General features: G+C 52.9%; 1 long non-coding RNA gene across 1 annotated transcript in view; it reads right to left on the reverse strand.

Annotated features, from left to right (window-relative positions):
- Positions 1-20,474: 20,474 nt before the first annotated feature.
- LOC118352352 (uncharacterized) overlaps positions 20,475-27,693 on the reverse strand; it is a 60,753-nt gene continuing 53,534 nt past the window's right edge. Inside the window, exon 5 of the long non-coding RNA XR_004809307.2 lies at positions 20,475-22,546. This is a non-coding gene — a long non-coding RNA (uncharacterized LOC118352352). The remainder of the gene's footprint in view (positions 22,547-27,693) is intronic.

The following is a 27,693-nucleotide window of genomic DNA, read 5'->3' on the forward strand; positions in this document are numbered from 1 at the left end:
AGTGATGGTGCGTGAAATACTCAGCACATGGCGGGAGTTCGAGCCATGTTGGCTATTACTGTCAACGATGCCAGTGGCAGCCTCACCTAGCAGGTGTACAATGAAGGAGAATTGTAGCCTCACTAGGAAGCAGACTCATGATCAGATGGCTCTGGCAGGGCACAGTGGGACCATGATCCAGGGCCATCTCTTGAGAGCCTACGGGTCAAGGCGAGTTTCCACACACCAGAGCCCAGACTCCTGGGAACTGTCCTCCCGGAGACCCCAAACCTGGCCCTTCTGAGGTCTTCTTGACCAACTGGACCAACCTGCATAGCCCACTCCAGGCCCAGCCTGGGTCAGAGGGAGCTGGAGCATGTGTTCAGAGTAGCTGGGGGTTGGGACCAGTGCAGTGCGTTCCGAGCCATTCCACTGTGAAATGTGCATTGAAAATATGCCCAGATCGATCAGAAGCCAGAGGTCAGGCTCCAGGAACAATAAGTATTCCCTGCATGCCCAAATGTCCCCAGCAATTTCACAAATGAAAATTGAGAACGCCTTGATTATCTCCCCTAGGACAGACAGGAACAGCCTCCTCCAGTGCCCCGCTTCAAGGCCAATGTCTTGTGCCAGCAAAAGCAATCTCAATCTCAGACTCAGTAGAATTGAAAGTTGCCTCAATCTCATCTACTCCATTACCCCCATTCTACAGATAAGGAAACTGAGGCCCAGCAGGGAAAATGGACTTGCCCAAGATCAAAGAGGGAGAGCTGGAGGGAGAGCCAGGATTCAAACTCGGGGTCCTTGACCCCATCCTTCCCCTGCAGGCTGGGTCTTGCTCTATACTCCCAACTCTGTTGGCCAAAGGACTCAACCTAGAGGATCTTTGAATCATTCATGCATTTTGCAAATACTATACACCAGACTCTGTGCTAGAAACCAGAAAGGCAGCAATGAACAAGCCTAGGAACAGATCGTACCCTGGAGCTTATGGTCCAGGCAATGGCACGTCCAACTGGCCATCCAGCTAAGCTCCTTCTTGGCCTTGGAAATTCTCAGCACCTCAGCACTTCATGCACATTTACCAGACCCTTCTTGCACACCAGGAAGAGTGTCAAGACTGAGAAATGCAAAGATGAAGAAGGTAGAGCTCAGGATTCTAGAAAACCAGTGGGGTAGATACTCCCTGTGCATGAATAATTACAAATTGAAGAAGATGAATGGTGGATGTCAAAACAGACAGAGATGGTGCACAGAGCCTGGGAGATTAGCCAGGGCTTCTTGGAACATGTGGCCTTTGGTTTGGGTCTTGAGACCATGCAGCTTTGAGTAGGGAGGTGAGATGGGGAGACAGGCATTCTAAGCGAGAGAACTGGTCATTGAGCAAAGGTGCAGAGGCGAGATCATGAGTGTTCTATTAAAAGAAATCACAGCTGACCTCACTGGATGGAGCAAAACAGAAGCTGGGATAGTCGATTGCGGTCATGTCATAGAAGGAGTTCGAGGCCAGATGAGAAGGTTATTCTTTATTCTGTTGTGCAGGAGAGAATGGTGGAAAATGTGGATTCCTCACCCCATCCCAGACCTGTTATATCAAAATGCCTGGGACGAGTCTGACAGTTCCTTAAAAGGTAAAACAATTCCGCTCCTAGGTAAATACCCGAAAGAAATGAAAGCAGGGACTCAAACAGACACTCTTACGCCAGTGTTCCCAGCAGCACTATTCACAGTGATCAAAAAGAGGAAACAAACCAAATGTCCATCGACTGATAAATGGCTAAAATGGAATATTACTTGGCCACGAAGAGGAACGACACTCTCACCCATGCCAAAGAACCTTGTAAACACGCTCAGTGGACGTGCGTTTGTGGATGAACCTTGAAAACATGCTCAGCGAGAGAAACAGGGTACGAAAGGACACTTACTGCATGACTCCGTGTGAAAAGTTCAAAATAGGCAAACCTATATACAGAGGGAGGAGAGTAGGGGGTTGCCCCGGGCTAGGGTAGAGACAGGGGGTTAGGGGTGATGGCTAAAGGGATCAGGGCTTCTTTTGGGGATACTTCTATTCTAAAATTGTGGTAATGTGAATATAGCAAATGCTTTGAACTGTACACTTCACATGGGTGAGTCGCATAGTGTGTGAATTATGTCCTAAGAAAGCTGTTACGGGGGCACCTGGCTAGCTCAGTCGGTGGAGCCTACAACTCTTGGTCCTGGGGTTGTGAGTTCAAGCCGCACACTCAGCATAGAGATTACATTAAAAAAAAAAAAGGATAATAGGGATGCCTGGGGGGCTCAGAGGTTGAGCATCTACCTTCAGCTCAGGTCGTGATCCTGGGGTCCTGGGATCGAGTTCCATACCAGGCTCCCCTGCAGGGAGCCTGCTTCTCCCTCTGCCTTTGTCTCTGCCTCTCTCTCTGTGTCTCTCATGAATAAATAAATATAATCTTAAAAAAAAAAAAAAGAAGGGGTAATGGCAGTAGGGATAATGGATGGTCACTGAGGGGACAGGCTGGGGGAAACAGCACATGTAAGAAGTGTTAGCAGAATATGGGTCCAGAAGAAGGAAGGCAGTCTAAGGGCCATCTCAGAGCATCCATCACCACCACAGGGGACTGTCCAACCCTATGCACTCACAGTTTCTTTTTTGGCCAACCCTTGGAAACATGGTGAGAAGTCTATGGAGACTCTTCACCTATTCCTCCCAGGGCCCACCTGGTCCACCCTGATCACTGAACCCCTTGTGGGTTGTTCCTCTGTCAAAGCCCCCATTACCAACACCCCTCCTACAGGCACAGCTGAAGCCCCTCCTTGCTACCACGGCCACGGGGACAGTTACAGCCATGATGACCCTTGCCAGACAAGGCACGTCCTGTCAACTTCATCCAAAGGGTTCCATCCCAACCACCATCTTCTGGCTCAAACCACAGGTCTCGGGTTCCCCATAAATCTGACATGATTGGCTCTGCAGCTAAGTTCACACCACATTCTGGCTGATTCCTGTGCCCTCCCTTCCTCTCTCCAGGGGGCTGGGTTGGCAAGAGCACCCCGCTCCTCGAGCCTGACCTACTCCCCTCATTACCACCCAGTTAGGGGCTCTCCCCGCACCTTCCATCTGGCCTTTCTGGGAAGAAGCAATGGTGTCCGCCCCCTGCCCTGTTCTGCAGGTCATGATGGCCTCGTGTAGGGGAGGCCTCATTGCATCATTTTCTGGGCATCAGCCTTCCTGGATTATTCCAGAATGTGTTCTCGGGAGGGGGGGGGGGTCACACTTCTAGTCATACCCTGATTGCAAGGTGATTGCAGCACCTCACTATTTCGCATGCCACTCCTGACTTCACTTCTCTTGGCCTTGGTTTTTCCCATCCATAAACTGGGGGCAGTAATAGTAGCCATCTCATCAAAGTGTGGGACCAGGCTCTGTTTCAATTGCCGAGGACACACAAACCATCTGGAAGCTGACAGTGGGGCGGAGGGGGGAGCGGGGGCAGGAAACAGGATGAAAGCAAACAATACAGATGACACATAAGGAAACAGTACCTACAGGTTTGGCAGGAAGAGCATGTGAAGAGGGAGCTGAGGGTTCGTTTCTTCATCTAGATGCTGGTTAGAGGGGCGTGTCTGGTTTGCCAAAGCGCACCGAGCAATGCTGAAGGGGCAGACACTTTTCTAAACGCTCATTACAATTACATTCCAATATGGTTTTTTTTTTTATAAAATATCAGAAGTTAGGAAGTGATAAATGCTATATTTAAAAAGAGAGAGAGAGAAGCAGAGTAGAGCTAAGGGACAGCATGCCAGGGAGGGTAAAGCAGGCTGATTTTAGATAGGGTGGTGGAGGGAGGTCTGGAGTAGGTGACGTTTGAGCAGAGACATGAAGCAAGTGGGGGAACTAGCCTTTGGGTTACTCGGTGGTGGGGAGAACATTCCAGGCTGAGGGGGGCGAGCCAGTACAGGCACAGGGCCACTCGTGCAAATATTGATTTATTGGTAGCATGGTTTGTGTGCGGGCTTGGCTCTTCACACCGAAGTGTGCCAGCCGACACCTATGCCTCCGCTGAAACTGAGGCCCCAGGAGGGGAGTGCCCTGTGCAATGTCACAGACAACTTACTGGCAGCTGAGGGACTTGGGGGTCAGTGAGGTGGGCAGGGGCACCTTGCCGCACCCTCGAATCTCAGGGCCCCGGCCACCAACACCTGCCCCAGGTGTTCCTTTCAGAGAGGGAGGCTCCGGGGGGAGTGCCCGCCCCCATCGCACCCCTGTGGCCTCACCAGAGCAGCTGAAACCCTTCAGGTCCTGGCCCCTCGCCTTTGGGGGGCTGGTTGGGAGAGTGGCGCTGGGAAAGAGGATGGAGAAACACAAAGCCTTCCTCCTTAGAGACAGTTTGTTCTCTCAATGGCTTTTGGAAATTGGAGGCTTTCGTGCTCCAGGCTCAGAAAGGAAAGAGGAGAGACAGCCCGGTGGCAGGAAAGTTCTTGGGAGACATCTGACTGCAGGGAGGGTGGGCGTGCACCTACTGTGCTCCGAGAGCCCTGTGGGCAGCCAGAGGGACCCCCTACCCCAGCTGTGCTGCATTCCTGGCTCCACTGACCTCCTGCAGGAGACTTGGCTACTCTCAGCCTCAGCCTCCTCATCGATAAAATGGACCCGACAATAGTCCCTGCCGTGAGGGATGACTGCGACAGTGAGAGCTCCCAGTTCTTAGCACTTGGCACAGTGCCAGAGCAGGCCTGTGCTCAGTAGGTGCAAACTGTAGTAATCAGTTACGTGCATGAGATTCTCATTGCTGTCGCCACACTGTGCATTGAAGCAATCATCTCCCTTCTTGAATCAGGAGCTAAATCCCAGGAGGTCGAATGACTCACCCAAGGTCTCATGGCCATAGAACCTCCTACAGGATTTGGGTGGCCCCGTGCAAGATGGAATACAGGTCCCCTTGTTCAGAAATTCTCAAGAATTGCAAGACGGCAAGAGTGGAGCCCTATACAGGTGCAGGGTGCTCTTGCACAGGGAAACTCGTGCCTCTGCACAGGTATCATGCCCGTGAATGGACAACAGTGCAACCCGAGTGAGCAAAAGTAAAATTCACACCTAGGTTGCCCTGACTCCAAAACTGATGCTCATTCTCCTTCTACACACCAGCACGGCACAGAACCTGAGCTGGCCACTGCAGCAGTGAGCTGGAATCCAGCAGCCCCCAACAAGCACCTGCCACAGCCTCAGGGAGAAAGCACACGTGCACTTATTCGGGGTAGGGAGGTACCCGGTGACTGCTGAGATTCAGACCCACCCCTGCCCAGAAGCTGCCAGGAGGCTCACACACCACCCCCTGCCCCAAGGAAGCTCCCCCAAGGTCCAGGTCAAAAGCTGGGTCCTTGCAAAAGTCTTCCCCGATTGCATGTCTGCTCCCCTGACATTCCTTCAAAGGCCTAAAAGATACCTGTTGAGCACCTGCTGTGTGCCAGTCTCTGTCCTAGGCCCTGAGAGGGTCGAACAGGGACAGAATGTGCATTGTACCCGCAAGGAGACTTGCTGTCAGTGAGCTCTCATCTGGGCAGAGAAATCGACCTACAAAAAGTACTGGTGGGGAGGATTTCAACATGTAGAGCACCTGTCCTTGTGAGGGAAGTGACAGGAGTTTTCCCTTTGAGGCAAACAAAGAGCCTCCGTCGGTCGGGGCTGCTGAATCTGGCTCAGGGACTTCTGGGCTGGCAGGTTTAAGCTGTAGGCTGCGAGAATGTTTCAATTCAGATATTTTTTAGATTAAGCTTTTGTATTTTTTCCAAAATTTTTATTATGATCCCATGGTAGTTGTATAATTAGGGAGAAATGAATTTCTTCATTTAAATGATATTTTAAGGCGTGGGTCATGATTAAAAGATGTGGAAGGGTAGGAGCCTGTGTGCCTGACTCCCAAGCTTGTGTATCACCTTCTGGCTCTGTGCCTCAATTTCCCCATCTGCAGATAAGGAGATGGGCTGAGATGCCTTCTATCCTGAGATTGAGAGCATTTTGACATGGGCTGCCATGTGGGAAAAACTGCCATGTTTTTGCCATGTGGCAAAAACTTAGTTTTTGGACACTAGTTATGCCATACCCCTCAGTCACAGATGCCGGCTGCACACTTACTGGACATGCTGTGACTAACAGGCCTGTGTAACATCTCGAAGCTCAATGGCAAACAGCAAACAAGTTATCTCAAATGACCAAAGAAGTAAGTCCAAGTTTGCAACATGCTGCAAAGAAGAAGTGTGGAAGAAGGTTTTGGAACGTAAAGCACAAGATCAAATGCACGGGTCAAGTGAGGTTTCCTTGTGGAAGCATCGCTTAAGGGTTAACCAGAGCCAGCTAGGGAAAGGGAGGAGGGAAGGGTATGTGAAGAGCTGGAGGCAGGGGTCCCAAGCTGTGGGAGGGATGCTCAGGGTTCTGGAGCAGAGAGAGCCAGAGGGGTAGAGGTGGAGGACAAGGCTGCAGAGACCAGAGGAGCTGGTCCATGTGGGGCTTTGGCCAGGCAGGAGTTGGTACTTGTCTCGAGGGCACTGGGGAGCCATGGATAGTTCTCATCCCAGGAAGAGGATGGCAAGCCTCTAGGAAGACTGGAGCCCTTTGTTCTGAGCAGCCACTTGAGTTGGAGAAGGCTCCATTCATAAAGGAGGTCTGGCTCAGGTGTCAGGAGCAGGATCCCCACAGAGGAGAGGATTTTGAGGAGTCAAACACCACACCATGAACATTCCCCAGCTGCCACCACAGAGCCATCCCAGGTAAGCTCATAAGCCGGACTGTTGAGCACTCTTCATTGCACAACCTGCATTGTCTCATCTCAGACCCTTCACCTGTCATGGGCTTAACGGGGACGGTTCCTACACAGGGTGGCACATAGTAGGTGCTTCACAATGGAAGCCGCCATTCACTAAGCAGCTGTCACTCTTCCCAACACAGCACTGAGACTTTACAGTCATCGACAGGGTCCACCATCCCATCGATCCTTGAGCTAAGCACCAGCATCCCCTTCATTTCATAGATGAATACGCTGGCATAAAGAGCCATTTACACCAGAGACCAAAGTCAGGCCCCAGAGATCACATCTCTGTCACAAACTCCTCTTTTCCTCAGCCCTTCTCCACTCGCCTCTTCTTGACACACACGGGGTGTCTAACAGAGCCTTTGACTTTTTCCATCTGCATACATTCTCTCAGGGAGAGTAGAACAGGGTCACCGCAGGCTTAAATCCCTGCACACGGGCTGTGATGAGAGTGAGTCAGGGCAACATAGCTAGTGTGTGGCACATCATATAAAAACACTCAATAGGTGCTCACCATGATGATTGACCACCCCCCACCATGTTACCACTGGAAGGGCTTCATGGCACATACTCCATTGGACATATGGGCCTAGGTGGAGGGGGTGGCGAGGCAGAAAGTTTAAACCAAGTTAGAAGACTCACAACAGGGTCTGATTAGGTTTGCCCTTGCCCACCCTCACCCCAGGAATCCTGACTAACCTCCTGGCGCATTGTTCAAGTGCTTTTATAGAAGTATCCCTGTAACAGGAACTGTGTCTGTCTCACTCACTATTTTAGCTTCCAGGCCTGGTACAGCACAAGTTATCAATAAATACTAGTTGAATGACTGGATGAATGGATGGATGGATGAATGGATGGATGGATGGATGGATGGATGGATGGATGGGTAGATGAGTCACTGTGGCAGAAAGTCTCAGGATGGCCCCCCATTCCTCACCTCCTGATGTTTGTGCTCTTGAATAACCCCCCTCCTCCTGAGTGTGAGGGGAACTTATGACTTGCCTCTAACCCATGGCAGGGTTGATGGGATGCCCATGATTACTACACCAGATCATAACGTCCATCTTGCAGGAGTCCCTAGCTCACTGATGGGCTTTGAAGAAGGAAGCTACCGTGGTGTAGGCTACCATGTTGGGAAGCTAATATGGCAAGGGAATGTGGGAGGTTTCTCAGAGTTGAAGGTGGCCTCTGACCAAAAGCCACCAAAAAACAGAAGCCCTCAGTCCTACAACCACAAGGAACTGAATCCTGCCAACAGCCTAAGTGACTTTAGATCCCTCCCCAGTGAAGCCTCGGATGAGACCACAGCCCCAGTTGACACTTTGATGGCAGCCTTATGAGACCGCAGCAGAGGACCTGGCTCAGTCAGATCTGGACTCCTGACCCACAGAAACTGTGAGATCATAAAATATATGTTGGGTTAAGCCACTAAACTAATGGTAACTTATCACCCAGCAAAAGACAACTATTATGGCCATTGTCTTCCATATCCATAGTTCCTAACTAGGCTCGTTTACAGACCAATTCCCATCCCATAATTTCATCAAGGAATATTAAGATAAAAAGAAAACTATCGGGGGCTGGAAATACAAGGGGGAAAGGGAGTTTTAAGACCGTCCTGGGAGCTCCGATGTGCTTGAATCTGAGCACATGCTCTTCCTAGAACTGGCTTGGAAATGGGATCTAATGTCATTACCCTAAGAGAATTCATAAGGGGGAAGGCTCGAGGTCATCTCAAGAACCAGTGCAGCCACCCTCTGCTGGGAAGTGAAGGTGGCTGCTCTCTGCTTCCCAACCATGATCTCAGGCTCCTGCGGGTGGGACGTGCTCTGTTTTCCATCGCTCAGCGATGGAAAAGGCTCTGTTAGGCACCCCGTGTGTGTCAGACACAATGCCTGATTCAGCCTGGGAAAAAGCCTGCTCTGGCCGCAGGGTTTCCACGTGCATTCTCTGAATGTCAGATTGTCCCAGGTGTCAGCTCCTTGAGTGGAAGAGTCATGAAATGCCAACCTCCGTAGGCACAGAGGCACGGACTGTGATAACCAGTATGTTTGTCCTCAGAGCCAATTCATTTCCAGATGCTCCAGTTTGGGTGGCGGAGACAAGGTGAACACAATCAACAGTGAGTTGATAGGTATTGAGATTGGCGCTGGGGGTTCTCTATACTAATCTCTTGGCTTTTGTGTATTTGAGGGGTTGTGTAATTCAAAGTTGAATCAGAAGGGAGGGAGTATAGCCTCATGGTTAGAGTCGCACACATCAGGGGTAAGTCCTGGCTCACCCAAGCTAAATCATCTCAGGTTTACCTCAAAACCTTTTTTAACATTTGGGGCTTTTTCAGCTGTAAGAGCAACCTCTGCCTATGCCACCTTCTGCCTCACTTTCCTGGTCTGCAACATGTATGTGAAGAGGTTGGCCAAGTGGCCTGGCTAGGGTGGGTGCTCAACAGGCAGGAATAAGCCTCTCCGGTTTCAAGCTTTCCCAGGGAGCTCAGCATGGGGCTGGGCCTCATTGAGATTCTAGCCCCATTTTACAGATGAGGCCCAGAGAGGGGCTGTGACTTGCCTGTAGTCCCACATTGAGGCCCGGAGTGGGGCTGTGACTTGCCTGTAGTCCCACAGCTCAGAAGAGGCTGAGGCAGGATTTGAACCTCATTTGAGTCTTCTCTATTAATTGCTTATACCCAGGTCTGGCTACACAACGTGCAAAGCCCAGTGCAAAGTGAAAAGGCATGATCTCTTGTTCGAAACTTTTGCATTTCAAGTCTGTGACAGCAGAGCGTGATCTCAGCACAGCGCTCTGTGTGACAGCATGAGTCACATGCCAGTGAAGCTGGCCCTGGCAGCACAGGCGGGGTTAGCTGCTATTATTCTTATTCTTATTATAATTTCATCCTTCTGTACGCCTGGATCTTCATGAGGACCTTGGTGATCCCAGAACTACAGAAACAGTACCCATCCCCTCAAATCCTTGCTAGATCGGGACCCAGAAGATCATAAAGAATGAACAATAGGTTGTCAAATATAGTGTTGGAGCTAGAAGAGGTCAACGAATCGACCCATTTGACAGATGTGGAAACTGAGGCCCAGAGAGAGGTAGTGGCTCTCCTGGTATCCAGGACCCCGGGATCTGTGAGATCAATTCTCTGGGCCCCAGCTCTGCCCATTCAGCTGACAGGCTTCCCCCATTCCTCTTGGCTCTGGCCTTCCTGAGGGGGAGCTCCCCAACCTGTTGTCCTCCTCCTGGGCCCATCTTCGTCCAAGCCAACCGCCTCTCTTAGCTCAGTGCCCCAGGGGAGTGTTACCAGCAGCTGCTTAACTCAGATTATAGCTTCTTTAGAAAGCAAGAGAAAAGGAGAGGAGATGGAGGCAAACATTGCCACTCTAAAGAGGCCCTCGTCAGCCTGTTATGAGCGAGGAGTTTGTTTTTTGTTAATATTTTTTCTGCATGGCGTGCTGCAAATAAGAACATTCAGAGAGCAAATTGGTGGCGTATTTATTGCTGTTGGTTCTTCGGCAGTGCTAAGCCAGTAATAACGGAGAAGCCACTTGAAGTGCTAGCTCCATTCCGCCTGGTTAAAGAGATCAGGGCTCTGCTCGCGGGCTGTGTTTTGTCAAGTAGACGCAGAGCGCAACCCCAGAACGCCCAAGCTAATAGCATAATAGGATTGAGCCTTCTGTGGGCTCCACACATCCCCGCGGGCTCTGCAGGGCAGGGGACTGGACTCCAGGCTCTGAGTGCCCACCAGGCACCTAGTGCAGGCCCAGTGAGGGCTGGCACCTCCCGCTGCCCAGCCAAGCTGCGTGATGCTCTCTGGCTACCTAATTTGCAAAGCCTAGTGCAAAATAAAAAAGAAGGGTCCCCTTAAGTTGTGCATCAGGAGTGTAGGATACCCCTCGAATGGAGAATTGGGCAAACAAGATGGCAAGGGGGCCACGTGGGTCCAAATCCTAGCACTGGCTATCTCTGGCTGGGTGATCCTGGGCAAGTTACTTTAACTGCTCCATCCATACCTCTATTTCTCCATCAATACAATGAGTGGGGCTGGGCCTCAATGAGATTCTAGCCCCATTTTACAGATGAGGTTATTGAGGCCCAGAGAGCGGCTGTGACTTGCCTGCAGTCCCACAGCTAGGAATGAGTACCAACCCCATAGGATTATTATAAGGATTAAGCTGAGTTAATACATGGGAAATGTTTAAGACATGCATGGTCCAGAGGAAAAACTAAACAAGCAATGAATTTTATCATGACTGGGAAGATCACAGACCTGAACTTGGCACGCTGTGTGAACTTGAGTCACTTCATCCCTGGCTGTTTTAATGGAGTTATAACTCATGCCTATGTCACGTGAGCTAAAAGAGTTAACCAGGGTAAAGAATGTTTGCAAGTGTTGTCAGCAGCTCTGTACGGTGGCTGTTACCATGGTCCAGTTCGGGCCCTCCTGGGACATCGTGTGGTCTACTGCCTGTGTACTGCCTGGGAAAGATTTTGCCACAATGTGGCCCCGAGCGGAAGATGCACTCAGCCCCTGACCCAACAATTCCGCTCCTAGAGATAAACCCAAGAAGAATCCTGGCCCATGTGTTCCAGGAGATGTGCACACGCATGCTCACAGCGGCCACGGTCAAGAGAGCTCCAAACTGGAAACCAACCTGATTGTCCATTTCCGTTCCTCTTGGAAGCACCAGGGCCTCATCCTGTATGCAAATAGGTGAACTGTGTTGCTTCCCATCCCTTCTCTGATTTACCCACATGGGTGTAGACCTTGCTGGTTTTCTCCCTTGGGTCTTCTTCCTCCATGGCAAAGCTGGAGTAAGCATGCTTCAGCATTGGACTTGTTGGGCAGTGAGCCCCATAGGCCTCACGCCTGGACCCTGTGCCCCAGCCTGGCTGGACCAAACCTCACCTACAACCATATGACATTCACCTTCCCATCCTTCTCTTCCCACCTGTATCTCCTTTGAAAATCTTGTCATAATTACTGCTTTGAGCAATTTAATTCTACTACTCAGAAGGGCAGACTTGGTTTTGTGTTGATTGGAAACCCAAACACTGGGATGCCTGAGTGGCTCAGTGGTTCAGCATCTGCCTTTGGCTTGGGGTGTGATCCCAGGGTCGTAGGATCAAGTCCCACATCAGCGTCCTTGCAGGGAGTCTACTTCTCCCTCTGCCTGTGTCTCTACCTCTCTCTGTGTGTCTCTCATGAATAAATGAATAAAATCTTTTAAAAAAAGAAAGTCCAAACACCAAATAAGGGAAAGTCAGCCACTATTCACCCCTCTTCACCTGCTCTGACCACATGGGCAGAGGCTCAGTGATGAAATATCCCTTCCATTTAGAATAAACCTGTCTCTTCCCGACTCCTGCCCCCCCTGCTTCCAGCTCCCTAAATATGTGTGAATAGAAAATATAAATAAATGTAAATATAATTCTGTAGCCATTTGTGTTCAGGATTTAGAATTTCCTCCTAGAGGGAAAAGACAGGAAGGGAAAGGCTTGTAAGCACAGGCTGTGCTTCATTAAGAAGCGTGTTTGGGTGGCGATCACTTTTCTCTAACGTAGACAAGCCGGCTGGAAGCTGACCCCCATACATCCTGAAATTTCATCAACTCCTCCCTGCCCCCCCAAAGAGTCTCCCTTGACTCCTCCCCCACCAAAACAGAGCCCCTTCCTTCCTGTCTCCCCAAGGACCTCCAAGGGTCACCGGGACTGCGTGAAATACGCTCTTCCACTCCCACCGGTGGGGCTCTGGGCTGCCAGACGGCTTTAGATGCCTGGCAGCCGGCCCACCGGCACGTGATGGGGCCCTGGGGCCACGAACAGCAGGGCTGGTGACTAAAGCTGGGCCACTGCCTCAGTTGACGGAAAGGGGTCCTTGTCCTGATTTCAGCAATGGACATGCTCTATAGCACCCTGTGTCTTCGACAAAACTGTTTAGGAATACTAACAAATGGAACGTCGACGATAATGCTGATAATCATATCAGCTGTATCAGAGTGCTCTACTGTCTCCCATGAAGCTGGAAAGCGTGAGAGCTGTTTATTGGATACTGATTAGATGCTAATATTTTATGAACATCCGGGGATCCGATTCCCACAACTATCCTCCGAAGGAGGGCCGAATATTCCCCCCATTTTACTGATGGAGAAACTGAGCCTCGGTGGAGGTGGGCTCCTTTGCCCAAGGGCACCTCCTCCAGTAAAGGACAGCACCTCGCACTGTCCCTGGAGCCACAACTCTCTCTCCAGTTCCAACATCTACCACGGCCTGGAGATGTTAAAGTGATGTTTCTTCCTGGATTTGGCTCAACAGAGGCTCCTTCGGAGCCAGAGCCCTTGGTAGGCGAGCCTGGGCTCCCCACATGCCCTCCCGGCCCCAAGTGTCCTCACAAACTTCCAAGATCCCCAACCAAGGCCCCTTCCAGCAGAGCCCCATTACAAAACCGTCGGCTGCCAAAGCCCCAGCATGTGGGTTAGCCCAGCCCCTGTAATATCAGAAATATTGAAATAGCTCGCAGGCTCTCCCCCGCCACAGCACCCCCCGCCCACCACTGCCTTCGGGGCTGGCAAGGTGCCCCCGACGCCTGGCTTTGTGCGGACATGCGGGCCCGCCGCGCTGGCTTCAGTTCTGGGTGGGCCAGAGGGCAATCCTGCGGGAGGCAGAAACTTCTGGTGCTCGCGACTTAACCTCTCGTCCAGAGTCAGCCAGTCACGCGGGGGCTGGGGTGGGGGCGGGGGACCCCTCCAGCCTGAGCGGCGGAGCCCCCTTCAGCTGGCAAGACATCAAAACCCACACAAAATGCTTCCATGTGGTGCCAGCCCTCAGCCTGTGTCCTTCACGTCGAATTAATCCCGGGGCTGCTCGGACAGACATGTCCTCACAACTCTGCTTTCATGTTTGCCCACAATTTCAACGTCATCACACAAAATCAAGGCTAATTGTGAACAGGCCTCCCCCGCCCCCCTGCCCTGCTCCCCTCCCCCCGCCACATCTGGATCCCACAACCTTTCCCGGGGGCCTCAGAGACCTGCTCAGGCTCCGAACTCTTAGACTCTAATTTGATCTCTCCTTCCCTTCCCCAGCCTCCTAAATGTACGGATTGGAATGTTCTTTTCTTTCCTTTAGCCATCGACCTTGTCATTGCCGAGACTACCCTACGAATTCTCTACCTTTCTGGGCTCTCTCTGAGTGAACAGCTAGGCTCTGGAAAAGCCGGGGGAAACCCGCCTTCTAACCAATGGGGAAAACGTCTCCCCCTCTGCCTGCCTGGCACATCCCACCCGCTGCCCTGCGCTGTATTTCCTGTGGCCTGTCCAGATGCATGAGTATCCTCACCCTGTGCCCAGATCATGTGAGTGATGTTACCCACGGCAGAGGGGAGGTGGTCCAGCCTGATAGGGCGCCCTGGGCTAAGAGAAGGAGTTTGGTGCAGGAGAAATGGAGGTATTTGCCTTCCTCAGAGAAACCCAAAGGAAGGAAGGAAGCCTCTTTGGTATTGGCCAGTGACTAGTTTGGGGGAGGAAAAGAAGAGATCTGGGGGGAACCTACAGGTTCTGAGAGCTCCTCAGAGGCGAGCATAGGGACCCCCAAGTACTCAGGGCTCCGTGGATCCTTTGGGGCAGAAAGGTAGGGGTGGGAGGGTTTCTGAGCATTGGTTAATGTCAAGTGTGTGTGGCCAAGGCCCCCAGAGTATTCCAAAAAGGGGGTCCTTAAGTGGTAGTGAACTTATCCTCTCTTCTGAAAAAAAAACCCACATCGTTTCAGAGCCCAAAGAGGGCTCAGAAACCCCCTGCATGCCCATTCTGCAGACGAGAAAGCCAAGGCCCAGAGAGAAGAGAAAGGCCTACCTGAGGTTGAAGAGAACAATGGTCCTTCAGGCCTAGGAGGGTCTTTGTCTGGTGTCGCCTGTCGAAAAAGATGGCAATGAGCACCACTGGCAGCCCCTACTGGGTGTTGGGGTTCCCAGAGAAGGCGGCCCCACCCTAGACAAGGCCAAGCGAGGACAGAAGAATCAGAGTTTGGATCTGTGCTCAGCCCACACCACTCAACCACAGGCTGGTGGCCCAGGGCTGGATCCACAGGCCCAGGCAACACATGTGCTGACATTTAGCAGAAGAGCAGGGCCGAGGGAAGGAACGCAGGCTCTGGGTCCAGACCCCACCCCAAGGCTCACTCTCAGGCCAAGTGACCAAGTGACCATGAGCAGCGACCTAACCTCTGCAGGACAGAATATCGTCCACCACCGCCCCTACAGTACCAGCCCCATCCTGTGGGCATTTGCCCCGGGCCAGGGAGTAAACCAACTGCTTCATTCTAATGACCCCAGTTCGTCCTAGTAAGGCTCTGGACTCTCATCATCCCATTTCCCAGGGGCAGAAACTGAGGCTCTAACATACATAAGAACCCACAAGAAGTTTTCCAGGGGAAAACCCAAAGCAATTCAGGGGAATGAATAAGAGACAACGCACATTATTGAATAAACCACTGAACGAATAAACAAGGGGATGAACGAATGAATGATGGGGGGAATGAATATAGATTTGCCCTTCTTGGGACAGAACATGAAAGAATCTTAACTCTGGGAAACGAACTGGGGTGGTGGAAGGGGAGGCAGGCGGGGGGTGGGGGTGACTGGGTGACGGGCACTGAGAGGGGCACTTGTCGGGATGAGCACTGGGTGTTATTCTATATGTTGGCAAATTGGACACCAATAAAAAATAAATTTGTAAGTAAAAAAAAATAGAATGAAATAAAATAAATAAATAAATGTCTCTAAAAGAAAAAAAAAAATTGCTCTTCTCCAGGGCTCTAGGGCACAATTTTTGCTTTTTCCCCTTTGAGGTGAAATGCGGTGCTTGAGAAGGAACCCCTCGCCCCCGGCCCCCGCCCCACGCCACCCCCTTCATTTCCAAAAACCACAGAAGGGGATTTAAATGCACTGCGTCCCCTATCACCAGCATCTGCCGAGAAGGCTAGAGCTGCTCGGACAAATGAAATTCTGACAAAGCGTGTCACAGGTTTGAAGCATCTGTCACCGAGGGGGAGAGACACACATTTGAATGCTCTGAAAGCAGGAGAAGTGCCACGGCTCTCGAATGACAATCGCACGGGCCCGCTGACTTTCCCTCTGACCTTCTGGCGGCACCGAAGGGCTCCCTCCTGTAAACATCCCGCAAATAGTTTATCTTCATAAAAGTGCCTGTAATGGAGACAGAGTTAATTTGAAATGGTTTCCTAGACCGTTTGTCTTATGGGCCAATTGCCGGGTGACGGCGGAGTGAATGCCGCCCCGCGTGGCAGGGTCCCCCCAGGCCGCGGCTTGCGCCCATGTGACGGGGCAGCGCGATGCTGTTTAATGGGCCTTCGAGGAGTCTCAGTGGATGAGTTCAGCCAGTGCTGGACTTGACCTCGGACACATTCAAGGGCCAACCCCCCACCCTCCCGGCCTCTTTCTCCTGGGGTTTGGGAGCAGAGTGGGGGGACCTGATGACCACCCTACAGACATAGACACTGAGGCCCAGGAGGAGGAGATAGGGAGCCTGTGGTCACCTCGCAGATTGTCCGGAGCGTCGGAAACCGTGTTTTCCCTTCCTGAGCGCACGTGAGCTCGCCAGCCAGTTGCTTGACACTGCGATGCACGGTTTGAGAAATCTCCGTAGGAACCCCCTGGGAGCTCCCTCCACCCAGGTAGCAAAAAGGAGCGGAGGCTTTGGAGGCAGAAAGACCTGGATTCCAATTCCACGCTGGGCGCCTCCTGGGCTGGGTCACTTGGGCGCATTGCTCCGCTGTTCCAGGTCTCGATAAGAAAAATAATAATATTTCACAGGAAGGCTTTGAGGGCCAGACGGCTTTGTGCAGGGCCTGCCGCCGAGGAGGCCTGGTCAAGTGCAAATTCCCTCCCCCAGGGTCCAAGGCAACGTCTTTTCACCCAAGGCCCTCTGCCTCCCCGGACTGCCCAGGCCTAGGCCTCCCTGCTGCCCGACCCCGGACCTTGCAGATGTGACAAATACGGAAAGCATTAGGCTCGCTGGCGATCGTCGGCGCGGCCGTGTTTATGTTTGCAATAAAAGCAAGCAGGTGCTGGCAATTTAACTAATCAGGTACCATCCTGGCCCCAGACGCTGGCCTCCCATTGCTCCTTGCTGTGGGCTAATCTCCACTTGGCCTTCCCTGAGCTGCAATTAGCTGGGTCCCCCGGCCCCCTGCACACAGCTCCGATTCCCGCCGTGGGATGGACGAATGGACAAATGGACAGACCCCTGGTGATCCGAGACCAGTCGCGTGGGGCTGAGACCTCCAACCAAGAGGGTTTCTGAGAACCCATCTGCTAAAGAGGTGAGATCTGTCTGGGGGTTTCAGCAGGGAAAGGAGTAACTTTGAGAGGTCATACGGTCCCCAGACCCTCAGAAAAACCCCAGCCTGGGTTCAGCTGTGTCCCCAAAATTCAACTGGATCAACTGGCCTCTGGAATCAGACTGATCTCTAAACCCACAGAGCCTAGCACAGTGCCAGGCACACAGCCTAGGGACAGAAGTTCATGAGTCCTGCTTGTCTGACACCAAACACTCCCTGCATGACCCCAGACAGTGCCCATCGGCCAGTCTGGGCCTCAGTTTGCTTGGCTGTCAAATGGACAGTCTAATAGACTAGAACAGGATTCCTTAACCTGGGCACCACTGACATTTGGGGCTGGATGACTCTTTGTAGTAGGGCCTGCCCTGTACATTATAGAATGTCCAGTAGCATCCCAGACCTCTATCCACTAGGGGCCAGTAGCTGCCCCCTCCAGTTATAACAACCAAAAGTGTCTGCAGACATCACCACATGTCCCCTGGGAGGGCGACATCCCACCCACCCCCAGTTGCCACCCCCAGTTGAGCCCACTGGCATAGAACAGGGTCTTTCCTTCCTGCTACCTGCACATCAGAATACCCCAGGGAAAGGTCTTGGAAAAAGAAGCCATGCCCTGCTCCCATCTTCCAAGGGATGCCACTGGGGTGGGTCCGGGCCATCAGGCCTGTATTTTTTCAAAAAGCTCCCCAGGTGATTCCAGTGATGGGGTAGTCTTGAAACCCACCTTGGGCAGAAAGATCACCAGGACACTCCCAGATCTCTGGGCAGAGACCTCCTGGCACAATGTTAGCGACGCCTCCTGCAGCCCCGTGTCCGCCCATATTCCTGTCTGTCATGCAGGACCGCCCAGAGCCACCCCCATCCCATCCCACCCCACGTGCGGTCCTTTCATGTTTCCTTGCAGACATTATTTAACCAATTCTGAGTTGACCAGAATCCAATAAAATGCGGCCCCTACAACACTTTCACAGCTAATTGGTTTGACTGGTACATTGTAAATGTGTGAAGTGACTTTACTGAGAGACAGCAGGGCCCTCGTTAACCTTTCCGTGGGACTTAGCTGGTTTATGTGCCTCTCCCAAGGCCTGTCCCGCCCCTGGGGGTGCTGCGGCTTGCCCAGAAAGGGGACCCTGGCCCCCAAAGCTCCTGGCTGGAGTGCCGCCCTGGGCTCCACCCCATCCTCCTGAGATGACCTCCCACAGGCCTTCCTTCCTCTATCCTTCCTCACCCTCCCTACATTCCCACCTCCCTCCCCCACCTCCCCTTCTTGTTGCCTCACTCCTCCCTGCTTCCCCACATCCCCACACTCCAACTGTGCAGTCACCCCAGCATCCTTCCAGCCCTCAGAGCTCAGCTCAAACACCACTTCTTGGTGAAGCTGTCCCTGCCACCAAGCAGGCTTCTTCAGAGGACTGGATTGGTCACCATCCGTCATTTGGGGAGTTGATCTGGGTAATCATCTGTCACCCTGAACTCGAATGGGGGCCCCTGGAGGGCAGGCTCAGGTGTGCCTGGTCAGCCAGCCTTGGGGGAAGGTCACCGTGCCCAGCCAGGAGCTGGGCCACCGGAATGGAGAGTGAGGGAGGCCAGGCCTCTGTGCTCAGGGACTCCCACCACATGCAGGGGTGGAGGGCCCACAGTTTGGGGCTGGGGGACGCTCAGGGAGCACTCACCCATATGCCAGGCCCCAACCTGGCTACTTCCTGCCAACGTGCAGAAATAAGCACCCTATCTCCAGTGGCAGCCACTCTGCAGCTCACGGGCTGCCCCGCTGGGGGAAGCCCTACGACCGGCGTGCGGTGCCAGCTGCTGTGGGCTTGCCTCCCCCCAGGGACCTGGAAGATGGTTTGCAGAGTGAACTATATAGGCCATTGTCCCTTTTTCAATTAATCTTTTATTTGCTGTAAAAGGAACACAAACGCATAGGCTTTACAAAATCCAATGGTACTAAAATGCTTCATAGCCAAAGCGACAACTCCCTGCCCCACACCTGCTTCTTCCCGGCGCCGCTCCACAGGGACAGCTTACCTGCGACATGATTAGCTGACTCTTAACTGTATTGCTGAATACTGCGTATGTTACATGTTTTACTATTTTAATCTTAACCACATACAGACAGTACTGTATACACATTTTTTTTTCTTTTGAAGGGCAAGCTTTAAAATCCAGTAGATATGTTTGATGCTGTGAGGTCCTGGGCCGGTTCTTGACCTGTCTGAGCATCAGTTTTCCCTGCAAAATAAAGATAAGAACACCTATTTGGCTGGGTCGCTGGGGTTTGAAATGGGCTGATCTCATAAACCTGGGGCCCCTAGAGTAGGTGATAAACCGCAGCCTGCCCAGGCCCAGCTCAGAGGGCCCCTCCTCCAGGAAGATGTCCATGATTCAGCCCTCAGCCCTCCTGCTCCACCCAATCTTAAGTATCCTCCAGCTGGGACACTCTTGCACTCTTGTCAGGTGCAAGTCCTCCCAACGGGCCTGGTTTTTCCCCGAGCATCAGTGAGTCCTTAAGTACAGAGGTCTCCACTCTTCCCTGCAACAGAGCGAGCACAGGGGGGCAGCTGGTGTATGTCAGCTGAGGCAAGTCCCATGTGGGACCCACGCAGGGCCAAATGCCTCTTCTGACACTGCTGGACAGAACTCTGGGCACTTCTTGCTTCCCTCTTCCAGCCAACCAAGGGTCTATTGAACACCTACTATGTGCCAGGCTCCGTCCTAGGGACAGAGGACAAAGCAGTTATATATTTACTCATTCCTCTGGACACAAACATGTGTGAGGCACCTACTCTGTGCCAGGCAGCATGGTTGCCGTGGTTGCAACGTAGACAGGAGTTCTGGTCCTCTCCGAGATGCTTCAATCACATTTTAGAGAGAAGGCTGTAGGCCAGGCACAGACTGGGAGCCCAAGATAGAACTGCTGAAGTGAGTCCTTACTCCTGCCTGATGCATTTTTTTAATTTATTTTTTTATTTTTAAAAATATTTTATTTATTTATTCATGAGACATATACACGCACACAGAGAGAGAGAGAGAGGCAGAGACACAGGCAGAGGGAGAAGCAGGCTCCATGCAAAGAGCCGGATGTGAGACTCGATCCCGGGTCTCCAGGATCACGCCCTGGGCTGAAGGCAGTTCTAAACCTCTGAGCCACCAGGGCTGCCCCAATTTCTTTTTTAAAAGATTTTATTTATTTATTCATGAAAGACAGAGGAGAGAGGGGCAGAGACAGAGGGAAAAGCAGGCTCCATGCAGAGAGCCCGATGCAGGACTCGATTCTGGGACTCCAGGACTCCCTGGACTGAAGGCAGATGCTCAACCACTGAGCCACCCAAGGGTCCCCTGCCTGATGCAAATCATACTCAGAGGGCCTGCAAGCTGTCATGAGCTTTTCATGAGTGCCAACTGATGCACTCCACCGTGCTGAGCCCTGGACTTGCCTGAGGTCAGGCCATCCTCAAGACAGCCACCTGAGATCGGTGCCAGCCTCTGCGTTCTTCAGGGAGGCAACTGAGGGTCAGACAACCCAGGTAGAAATGAGACTCAGGGTCTAGTCCCTCTGAGTCTAGGCTACTCACTGCACATCAGCTTTAATTGATTTATTTCTTTTCTTTCTGGATTGAGAAGTTGCTTTCAGTTTCCTGGTGGCCCAGAGGAGTGACCTTCTTGGGTATTTGAGCAGACCCTCAGGTAAAGAGATGTTTCGGGTGTCCCCAGAAAAGAGGGTCAGAGAATATGCCAAGGCAGCACCTACATCTTCCCACAATTCCAGGGATGGTCTTGGGAAAGGAGAAGCCAGTGCCAAATGGAACAGACTGGTCTGGAGGCACCTGGGTGGCACAGCGGTTGAGCATCTGCCTTCGGCTCAGGGCATGATCCCAGAGTTCTGGGATCGAGTCCTGAATCGAGCTCCCCTTAGGGAACCCGCTTCTCCCTCTATGTCTCTGCCTCTCTCCCTGTGTCTCTCAGAATAAATAAATAAAATATTAAAAAAAAATAGAGGGAACAGACTGATCTGTTTGGAAGTGAGCATCCCGTCATGGGAGGAATCCAAGCACTTGCCAAGGATGCCACAGTAGAATTCCAGCATTCCAACAGAAACAACCACAGTTCTTAATTACAGTAAATTCTATTTTTTTTTAATTTTATTTTATTTATTCATGAGAGACACAGACTGAGAGAGAGAGAGGCAGAGACACAGGCAGAGGGAGAAGCAGGCTCCATGCAGGGAGCCTGATGTGGGACTCGATCCCGGGACTCCAGGATCACGCCCTGGGTCAAAGGCAGGCGCCAAACCGCTGAGCCACCCAGGGATCCCAAATTCTATTGATTATATAATAACATGCAGCTATGAAGGTTTCTTACCTGCCCTTTATAAACAGGGAAACTGAGGCTCAGAGAGGCTAAGTGACTTAGCAAGTAGCCAAGTCCCCAGCTGCCTTGTCTGTGTAGCTCAGAAACTGCGCTCTAAACGTTCTCCTTGACGCAATCCGTGAAGTCTCCTCCCGCCCTGAATGTTTGTGATTATCTGCTCACTGTGGGCCCCGGAAGGGAGACTGAGGTTCAAAGGGAGTTGAAGGGAGGGCATCTGAGAGGTGCACGTGTGGACCACCAAGCCCTCGCACAGCCCCGGCGGGGCCGGACACTGCAGAACCCCGAGGGGGCACAGACCACAGAAAAGACCAGTTGGCCTCAGGCTCCGACGGTCCCCCCTGCCCCAAGTGGGGTTCCAGGGCGGGGTGCACTGACGGCCTCCCCCCATCCACCCCCAGAGGCCTCTGGGGGCACTGGTCTCCCTGTTCAGCTCGCCTAACGTTTTCTATTTAAATGCAAATTTTGACTTTTCGCTTGGCAGCTAGCAAAAGTTTTCTGCACTGGAATGAGGGTCACGATAATAATTTATCCACAGGCCTTTTTCTAACAATTATTATTTGTTCAAGGGAGAGAGCGGAGGCCCCAGCGGCTAGGAGAAGGGGCTCAGGGCCTGCACGGAGTGGCCTGCAGGTGTTGGGAGCAGAGGCCACGCCTGGGCCTTATCCCCAGGGCAAGGGGGCAAGGTGGAAGTAGAGGCTGCCCGCCCTGGAGGCCCCAGCTCTGGGAGGCATGCGCAAAGGGGATTGGTATTTACTCAGCCCCGAGCCCTGCGCTGAAGCCTGAATAGGCCCGAAGACTGGTTTAATCACAGAGGTTGGTCTCAGGGAGCTCCCAGTCTGAAGACGGGGACAGAGAAGAAATAGACCAGTGTCATACAGCATGCCACATGCCCAGCGCAGAGGCAGGGGTCCAGACAAGGCTCCTGACACGGCCGGAAAGTCTGAGAAGGCTTCCTGGAGGAGGTGACTGTCGTCACATCTTAAAAATGATGAAGAGTCAGCCAGGCCGCTGTCATGTTCTTCTGGTGATAAAGTCTGTCAATAAAATAAATGGACATTTTCAGATTTAGGAATTTATGCTGTAGAATGTCCCCCCTAGATGCAGATAGATGTATTAGGTTATTCAATGAAGTCTTTAAGCAATGAGGGAAAACCACGGGGAACACTCTAGAGAGCCACTGGTAGGAGATTAGATGAAGGAATGGTGGGATAGCCACACCGAGGAATACGATGCAGCCGTATAAACTGAACACGTGAAAAAGATGGGTTGTGTATGGTGGAGGTGGAATTCGTGTGAAAAGCAGCACATGGATAATTTTTTGAAGTATTTGCTTACATTTGCAGAAAGCTTCTGCAAAAGGACATATGCAGCCCCGGGCATTTTTCCACACAGCCCTGAGCACCCCCACTGCCCCTCTCTGCGTCCCTTTGCCCTCATCTGTAGATGGGGAGCACTGTGCCTTCTTGGCTGATGTCCCCAGGTTGTTGTGACCTGCAAAGGACCGATGGCAGGGAAAAGGCTTTATATACTGTAAAGTGCGATGACCCGGAGTCGTCAGCCTCCTCCCCCCTGTGGGCTCCTTCCTCCATCAGTGTTCTCAGAACAGGAGCCATGTGGAGGAACGAGTGTCACAGCCACCCTGGGTCGGCGGCTTATGCCCAGCCCTCAATTGGACACCTCCTGCAGCTTCAGGAGGATGCCCCTCTGGGTATTCCAGGTAAGCCCCCACCTGATCCGTCCCAGTTCCCAAGAAAGCAGGTGGACAATGGGGAGAGGGTCCTGCGAAAGAGTGACAAGGGAGCAGAGAATGAGAGGGAAGAAGGGACAACCAGGAGAGGGGGTGATGCTGGGGATTGCTGTGTGGGCACCTGGGGCTCTGTCCTGCTGGGGAAACAGCACCTGGGGCTCCGTCCTGTGCTGAAATACAGCTCAGGACTATCCCTCCAAAGGGTGGGAGGCTGAGACACTTATCCACGATGCACTTATTGATGGCATCCCACGGTGCCAGGCAGAGGAGGGAGCGATGTCGGGGCTCAGGTGAGGTGTTGCTGTAGTGCCTGGAGCTGTCCTGCAACTAGATGGGGGTAGGGTCATGTGATGTGAGGCAGAGAAGGCACCTGCTTCCCGGGGCAGTCCCTCTTCCTCTTACACCTTCCCTTTCATTCCCCGTGGCACCCCCAACCCATTTTCCAAGCTCCCGGCACTCAATTGTAGGGCAGGAGACAACCGGGAGAAATCACCCCAGCAAAGGAAAAGCCCAAACCAATGCCAGAAGGAACTATTCTCAGCGTAGAAAGGCAATGAGCTAAAAGGTGCTCCCCACCCCTGCCGTCTCCCGCAGTCCCCCACCGTCCCCTGCAGTGGAGATGGCGGCTAGAAGCAAGTCCTTCGGTATGGGCTCTGGCGCTTCAAACCCAGCCTCTGTGGCGGCCCATTCCTGTGTGTCTCCTTGCGCCTTCCCCTCTTCTGCACACACACACAATGGACACCTGTTCTCAAAGCCCCCTCAGGCCACGTCCACACTCCTATGAAATGCCACCCCTTCTCCTACTCCTGCCTCTTACCGTCCATGTTATTAAAACAAGCAGCCACACCAGCCATCCAGTTCATGCTCCTGCCTCTAGACTCCTAGGATCCATGACTGCTGCTCTTCAAACACCAGGAGGACCTACGGCGGCCCCTGTGCCTAAGCCCCAGCCCTGTCTCTCCCCCATATCCCCTTCTCCTCTCTTTATTTGCCATGTCAGCCTCCTTTCTGTCCTTGAAATAAGCCTCCACATCTCCCACCTCAGGGCCTTTGTGCTAGCTGTACCCGCCTCCTAGAATCCTCCTCCTGCAGCTTCCTCACCACTACAATTGTTCTCATCCTTTGGGTCTCTGATGACATGTCACCTGATCACACTGACCTGCTGTATCAGTTAGCTACCGCTGCGTAACAAAGCATCTCAAAACTTCATGGCCCAAGGCATAGGCATTTGTCTAGCTCACAAGCCCACAGTTCTACTGACTTCTGCATGTGAGGCCCACTGGCAGAGCAGCTGGGTGCTGGCTGGTCCAGCTTGGCCTTGACTGTGATGCTCATCCCTGTTCCGCGTGTCTCTTGTCCTCCAGCAGGCAAGCCTGGGCTTATATTCCCAAGGTGGTAGCAGAAGTCTGCAAGGTCTCTTGAGACTCGGGGCAGGAGCTGGCCCTGCATCACCTACATCACATCCTATTGTCCAAAGTCGGTCACAGATCCAAGAAGTGGAAGGGAAATAGTGTCTACCTCTTGACGGGGTGAGCTGGGAAGGCCCATTGCAAGGGGCCGTGGCGACAGGGAGGTGTGAAAGGCTGGGCACATTTGTGCAATCCATCCACTTCACCTTCCCTGACCACTCAATCTAGAAAAAAAACACCCCAAGGAATGTGTCTCCGCCCATTTGGTTTCCCTTGCTGCATTCATCCCAGTGTGTTATTATCTTGTTTACTTAATTGACTCATTCTTGTCTGGGGCCCCCATGTAAGGTCTCAAGGACCAAGACCCAGAGACAAGCACAGTGCCTGACACATAGTAGAGAACACTGCCTGACCCCATTTCTACCCCCAGAAGGAACAAAACAAGCCAGAGCCGTGGCAGCTGGGCCTGGGCAGGGAGGGCGGGTGCTCTGGTACCCCGTAGGTATGGGGCTCAGCCTATCCCGGACCACTCTGCCCAGCCTCAAAGGCCCCTGACCCCCAGCCCCCAGCCTAAGAACGTAGCAGATCCTCCTCCTCCTCATCCCAATCCTGATCCCGGGGGCCCGCTCTGAGGAGCCAGGGTCTTGCTTCACAATTGCGTCTGAATGCAAATAGCTCCGCCAGTGAGAATATATTAAAATCCGTGGTGTCAGCGATCACAGTGGAGGAGGGGAGGGGAGGGGGCCTTGTGGAACCTGAAATACAGACGCCTGTCCCGATTATTGCTGCCTCCCAAGGAGGCCGGAGGGTGCGCACCTCATTGTATCTGGGGAGGGTTCCCCTGCTTGGCTCCCCGAGGTTGTGCACCACTGTGGCCAAACTCTGTGGTGGGTGGGCGAGGCCCCAGGATACGGCAGAGAGTCTAAGAGTGTAGGGGTGCTGTCTGTCTTTCAGGGAGGATCACCTGCCATGGGGCAGTTTGAGGAGCAGTGAATAAAAGGGGGCTGGACAATGGAGCCCCGTGGGCCACGGTGTAGAGGATGCTCACTTCCCAACTCATTCAAGTCGCTCATTCCTTCATCGCTCACCATTCCCTAGGCACACACTCAGACCCGCTAAGTCCTTTCCTTAGAACCTATCTGAGGCTCTTTCAAGTGCCTCAGACCTGCAAAGCCTGGCCTCACCAGTGCCCCCACCTGTCCCCTGACAGTGCAGCATGTCACTGAGGACTTCATTGCCCTTGCCAGCTCCCAGAAGTCCTCCCTGACGGCCCCCCCTACAAGGACACCACCCACGACCCCTTACCCTGCCCCCTATTCCTTCATATTTCCTGGCATCACTTATATTAATTCACTTTTTCCCACCTCAGTCTCCCCATTAAAAATGTCAGCTCCGTGCCCATCTTTTTCGTGGCTGGGTCCCCAACATTTGCACATTACCTGGCAGGTGACAATAAATGTTTATTGAGTGGCCAAATGCATGATCAGGATGAGAGGCGGGTGTCACAGGTCATCGCCACCCAGCACGTGCTGATTTCAGCATGAAGGGGGACTATGATAACCCCACGATTCTGAGTCAGGAGGGCAGTAGAGACAAGCCTTAGGATAAGGCCCAGGGAGCATCCCTCTACAGGCCCAGAGGCCGTGTGCGACTCCCTTTATGCACCTGAGGACATCACCTGAGCCAGGGGGAGTAGCCAGCTCCTACTCTCAGGAGCTCTCAGGCCAGCGTGGGAGGCACTCAGTGACTAATCGAACAAGTACATGATGCCATAGAAAGTGGGAACGTGTGGTGAGGAGAAAAATAAAGCTGAGGGAGGGGTCGGGTCGAGCTGAGGTCGAAGGACAGGGAAGGTCAGGGAAGGCCTCTCGGAGGAAGTGGTGCTATGGCAGGAAGCTGGGTGGAGAGGAGTAGCCCTGTGAGTTCCTGGGCTGGGGGAAGAGGGCCTCATGAAGGGAGCCCTTGGGGAGTTCTGAGCAGACCTGGGGAGATCCTACAAATGGGTTCATGGCTTCCCCCTGCTAAGAGGGGCCACAGGAGAAGCAGGGAGCCCAGAGAAAGGGCCACTGCAGGTGCCACGTGGGAGGGTGACAGAGGCTCGGGATGCTCTGACGGTAGAGTTGTCAGGACGACTCCAGGACTGGGTGTGAGGTGGAGGGAAGAAGAGGATTCTAGAATGGCCCATGGGTGTGCCTTGGTGCTAGAGGCAAAATGAAGCTACCTGGGTGTGGCGGGTGGAAGACAAACAGGCTTGGCAAGTAAGCCCGGCAGGCAGGTACAGGTCCCCCCCAAACCGTACGGTGCACCCCCACCTCACCACAACGACCGCACCAGGTTGTCATCTGGCTTCTGCTAACGGCCCCGCCATGCCGGGGAGCTCACCACCCAGCCAGGCAGTGGGTCTCGTTGTCACAAACACAGCTCTTCTCTGCTTTCCTGAGCCCTCCCTCCACCCCGTTCCAGCACAGAACCCCTCTTGGAATTCTGGAATCCATGAAAGGAAACAAGGAAAGGAAGAGCAGGAGGGAGGGAAGGGGGGAGGGAAAGGTGGGCCAGGGACCTGGGCTCGTAGAAGCTCCCTTTTTCCCTCTGTCTTAGTCTGCTCACGCTGCCATCTCAGAACACCATGGACTGGGGGTTTAAACAGCAGCCTTTTCCCTTCCCACAATTCTGGAGTCTGGAAGTCGGGGAGCAGGTGCCAGTGGGGTCCGGCTCTGGTGAGAGCCCCCTTCCTGCTCCTGCACGTGGCAGCCTTCTCGCGGCGTCCTCACGTGGCAGGGGGTAGAGGGGTCCCTGGTGTCTCTTCTGGAAAGGCACTAATCCCATCAGACCATAGCCCTGCCTTCATGACCCTAATGACCTCCCCAAAGCCCCCAATCCCATCACATTGGAGGTCAGGGCTTCAATACTCAGCCTGTGACATCCTCCGAGGGCCACTCCACTACAGTGATGCCACTGTCTCCACGTGACAGTCCACGAGCCTGAGGCTCAGAGAGACAAATGGATGTGCCCCAACCCCCACCCC

Source organism: Canis lupus, chromosome 26 (genome assembly GCF_003254725.2).
Source record: "Canis lupus dingo isolate Sandy chromosome 26, ASM325472v2, whole genome shotgun sequence".
Lineage (NCBI taxonomy): Eukaryota > Metazoa > Chordata > Mammalia > Carnivora > Canidae > Canis > Canis lupus.